Here is a 5,274-nt window from a genome sequence, read left to right on the forward strand (position 1 = left end):
TGCTAAAAAATGTCTACCTTTACAATTCCAACCCTCACAAGCAGTCCAGATAACAATTATTCACTATTGTATCACAAGAGATCCATCCGGATTTCATTTCATGAGCCCCGCCTAGACACATTGTATACTACTCAGTGGAGATTCTACCTTCCTCCATGCCCTATGAATCTAGCTTCCTTCTTGAAAGCTTATAAGCCAGTCACTCCTTGCCTTTGTAGCCCTCCCTCTCCCCCATTTTGGGTAGCCTGTCCAAGTTGCCCATCCCTGTCTACTCTGTGTATGGAGGGGGTGGGAATGATCCTTGCTGTAAGGATTTGTTCCCTCTTTTGAGCTACTGCAGCCATAGGTGTAGGTCAAGTTCATCAAATTGTATCAGATTACGCTTTTTTCCCTCTTCTTTCTTCTTATGGTTGAACTCTGATCATCCAGTCATTGAAGCCAGGTCAAATGGGTATTATCTGCAAGTGTGGGTGTTCTTGTACAGATGCCCTCTCTTCTTATCCGCTGGACGCTTCACTCTCCACTCTAGTCCTCTGTGGCTATGTCACTGACTCTGGGCCCAAGAGTCCCTAGGTCTTGCCACACTGCTGGCCAAACAGATCTTCACCCGGGTTCACGGAAGTCTGCTGAACGTTGTAGGATTTAGCTCATTGCTTCATTGCTGTTTTTCCCTCACTTCCCCTTATCAGTGATGAGAGTAGTCAACAATCAGAGCGTGTATTGAATCTTAGTCTTGGAAGGGGGTTTGCACTGAGAGGATATATGCTTATGGTTTTGAGAAGCCATCAGCTATTCAGCAGAGAGCTATTATTCCTTGTATTAAAGGGTATGATGTGATTGCTCAAGCTCAGTCAGGTACTGGCAAGACAGCCACATCTGCTATTTCCATCCTGCAACAGTTGGAGATTGAGTTCAAGGAGACCCAAGCACTAGTATTGGCCCCCACCAGAGAACTGGCTCAACAGCTCCAAAATGGATCAAAATGTTCGTTTTGGATGAAGCACATGAAATGTTGAGCTGAGATTTTAAGGATCAAATCTATGAGATTTTTCAAAAATTAAATACAAGTATTAAGGTGGTGTTGCTTTCTGCCACAATGCCAACTGATGTGTTGGAGGTTACTAAAAAGTTCATGAGGGATCCAATTCGAATTCTGGTTAAGAAAGAAGAGTTGACCCTAGAAGGAATCAAATAGTTTTATATTAACGTTGAAAGAGAGAAATGGAAGTTGGATACACTTTGTGATTTGTATGAGACTCTGACAATTACACAGGCTGTTATCTATCTCAATACAAGGCGCAAGGTGGACTGGCTCACTGAGAAAATGCATGCTAGGAACTTCACAGTTTCTGCACTGCATGGTGACATGGACCAGAAAGAGAGAGATGTGATCATGAGGGAATTCCGATCAGGGTCAAGCCGTGTTTTGATCACTACTGACTTGTTGGCTCGTGGGATTGATGTACAACAAGTGTCTTTGGTAACAAACTACGATCTACCTACCAATCGTGAAAATTATATTCACAGGAGACGATAGCAGCAGTTGATGACGAGATGGCGCTCAGAAATGGTGACGTAATTTAGGACGTGGAATCATAAGCAAAACAGCACACTGTTTGAATAAAGTGCGAGATTGGCAGAGGGGGTCGATTTGGGAGGAAAGGTGTGGCTATAAACTTTGTTACTGAAGAAGACGAGGATTCTTTGTGACATTGAGACTTTCTACAATACTACAGTGGAGGAAATGCCAATGAATGTGGCTGACCTTATTTAATTCCCAGGATGAGAGTTCTGAATGCCGTGCTCCCTGTTGCTGAATGGGCGATCACAATGTGCATTGTTTCTTTCTTTGCGAATATTTGAATCTTGTGTCTCAATGCTCATAACGGATCAGAAATTACAGATTTTGATAGCGAAGCAACTGAAGTCGTGAGCTCTTGTGAGGAAAGTCATTGACTATATCCTCTTTAGAGTAGACTGTTGGGTTTGGGTATAAAAGATGGGGTCTGTAAAATCTTTCTTTCTTAGAAATTTATTTCCTAGTACTGTAGAAATGGTTGTATTAGATGTTCTCTATCATTTAATAATATACTTGTGGACTAAAAGATATAAGTGCTGTATTAAATCAGCCAATTATGTTAAACTAGCATATCTGCCTTTATTGTGTTTGTCATCAGCCTGAATAAGAAAGGCCTTAAGAGTGATTTTTTTTATTTTAGAATGCATTTGTTTGGTATTGTATTTATTCAATAAAGTATTTAATTAGTGTTAAGTGTGAACCTGGACCCTGTTGCTAAGCCCCACAGCAAGCGATCATATCCTAACTAGGGTTAAACCCCCAGTCAAATTTGCCATATTGCACATGTCTTAATGAAGTTTGAATGTTAAATAAATTGTATATTCACTTAAAAAAAAAAAAACAAAAAAAAAACAGCCAAGCATCTTAACACTATTCTCCCCTTTTCCCCATTCCAACCATGGCTCAATCTCTGTTTCCCAGAACCCTGTTGTTCCAAGGTTGTGTGTACATCATTATTTACCTATGTCCCACTTAGCCCATGCAAACCTGCCTAATTGTTCTCCCATCTGCTTTGTTCTTCGGTTCCCCTCTCCCTTCTTGTGTATTGCCCCCCTCCCCAGCACCCAAACTATCCTGTGTCTATTCCCTGCCCTGTGCTCTACCTTACCCTCCCTCCCCTTACCCCACCCCAACACCCCAGCAATCAGCAAAGAATCCCCCCACCCCCCTTTAGTATGGGTTCTTTTTCTTAGTCTTTTACAGTAGTGGTCCTATGCAGTATTTCTCTTTTTGTGACTGACTAATTTCACTCAACATAATACCCTCAAGGTTCATCCATGTTAACCGGTGGTATGCCGCTTCCTTGTTATTCTTCAAAGTAGCGTAATATTCTACTGTGTGCATGTACCACGGTTTGTTTATCCATTCTTCAGTTGATGGGCACTTTGGCTGTCTCCATCTTTTTGCTTTTGTAAATAGTGCTGCTATGAACATTGTTGTACATATATCTTCTCGTGTTGTGGCTCATTTTTCTTGGGGGTAAATACCAAGTAGAGGAATTGCTGGATCATAAGGTATTTCTATTTGCAACCTTCTAAGGAAGCGCCATATTGCTTTCCAGAGAGGCTGAACCATTTTGCAATCCCACCAGCAATGCAGGAGTGTCCTAGTCTTTCCACATCCCCGCCAGCGTTTATTGTCCTCTACATTTTTTTTTTTATCTTTGCTGTTGGTGTGAGATGATATCTCATAGTTATTTTGATTTGCATCTCTCTAATAGCTAGTGATCATGAACATTTCTTCATATGTTTGTTGGCTGCCCGGATCTCTTCCTTGGTGAAGTGTCTGTTCATGTCCTTTGCCCACTTTTTAATTGGTTTATTTGTCTTTTTCTTATAGAGATGTTGTAGTTTCCTGTATATTTTAGAAATAAGTTCCTTGTCTGATGTGTCACTGCAAAACATTTTTTCTCATTCTGTGGGTTCCCTTTTTACTTTCCTGGTGAAGTCTTTTGATGCACATAAATTTTTAATTTTTAGTATGTCCCACTCATCTATTTTATCTACTTCTGTTTGTGTGGTTTTCAAAATGTTTTGTAGTCTGTGTATTCCCAGAATTAGTGCCATCACATTTGTCCCTATTTTTTCACTGATGGCCTTCATAATTTTGGAATTCACTTTTAGATATTTAATCCATATTGAGTTGGTTTTTGTATAAGGTCTTATTTCAATCTTTTGCATATCATTTTCCAGCTCTGCCAGCACCATCTATTGAAGAGACTATCACCTCTCCATGTGATATATTTAGGTGTTTTGTCAAAAATCAGTTGGCTGTATGTAGATGGGTTATTTCTGGATTCTCGATTCTGTCCCATTGATCTATGCATCTTTCATTGTACCAGTACCAAACTGTTTTGACCACTGTAACCCTGTAGTAAATTTTGAAGTCGGGAAGTGAGAGGCCTCCAACCTTATTCTTCTTCTTAAGCAGTGCTTTGCTTTTCCTGGATCGCTTTCCTTTCCATATAAAGTTTGTAATTATTTTTTCCATCTCTTTGAAGAATGTCTTTGTAATCTGGATTGGGATTGCATTATATAAGTAAATTGCTTTGGGCAGTATTGACATTTCCACAATGTTAAGTCTTCCTATTCAGAAACATGGTATATGCTTCCATTTTGGTAAGTCTCTTTGGTTTCTTGTAGGGTTTTGTAGTTTTCTTTGTATAAGTCTTTTGTTACTCTGACTTTTGAATCTTGGTTTTCCAAGCATTATAATATAAAACAGTCACTGGAGGGAGAGGAAAAGGAATAGCCAGAAAAATCACCATAGAAAGCTTATAAGTCTGTCTTCTGCCTATAACTAATTGCAATACCAAAAATGGGGCTACAATCTATCTAGTGAAGGAGATCTCATGAGGAACCTCTGCATTACATAAGACTTATAGAAGAAAGCCTGAACCACATCCAGACCATCAGAGAAGGGAAACTTTCCTCTTGAAAGGACAAGCAGACCAGCCTGGAGCAGCCAGAAAACCAGAAGGCACTTCTTGAAATAAGGACCTACAGGGAAAATACAAAACAACAAGAGCAGTCCGACTGTAACCACAAGAACAAGCAAGCTGTCTGCCCAGGAGACACCAAGGCAAGTGGTTGGGTCATCTCAGTGCAAATCCTTCTTCAAGACTAAGATGCAAGGGGAAAACGCGTTCTGATTGGCGATCATGCATGTGACCCATAAAGAGAAGTAACCGAAGAACATCAAAGAAGCAGCTAGCTAAGCCCTGCATCGGTCAGCAGACTATGGTGAGCCCGGGTGGAGACCTGGTAGGCCAGCAGTGAGGCAAGACCTTGGGGCTCATGGGCTCAGAGTCAGTGACACATCCACAGAGGACTAGAGTGGAGACCGAAGGGACCAACTGACAAGAAGAGGGCAGACAGACGCAGGAATACCCACACCTACAGATGATACCCACTTGCCATGGCTCTAATGATGGGATAAACAGAGCTCAACCCGAAGAAGATAGAAGAGGAAAAAAAAGCGTCATCTAATACAATTTGACAAACTGGACATTCACATATAAATGCAGTAGTTCAGAAGAGGAAATAAATCCCTCCTCCAAGAATTATTCCCACCCCCTCCACACAAAGAGTAGATAGGGATAGCCATCTTGAACCTTGATTAACCAAAATGGGAGAAGGGATACAAAGTCAAGAAGTGACTGGCTTACAAGCTTTCAAGAGGGAACCTAGATCCAC

At 41.0% G+C, this 5,274-nt stretch overlaps 1 pseudogene; it reads left to right on the forward strand.

Annotated features, from left to right (window-relative positions):
• Positions 1-973: 973 nt before the first annotated feature.
• On the forward strand, positions 974-1,774 carry LOC102834678 (annotated as a pseudogene).
• The last annotated feature ends 3,500 nt before the right edge of the window (positions 1,775-5,274 follow it).

The sequence above is a fragment of the Chrysochloris asiatica genome, unplaced genomic scaffold (assembly GCF_000296735.1).
Source record: "Chrysochloris asiatica unplaced genomic scaffold, ChrAsi1.0 scaffold00662, whole genome shotgun sequence".
In the NCBI taxonomy this organism is placed as follows: domain Eukaryota; kingdom Metazoa; phylum Chordata; class Mammalia; order Afrosoricida; family Chrysochloridae; genus Chrysochloris; species Chrysochloris asiatica.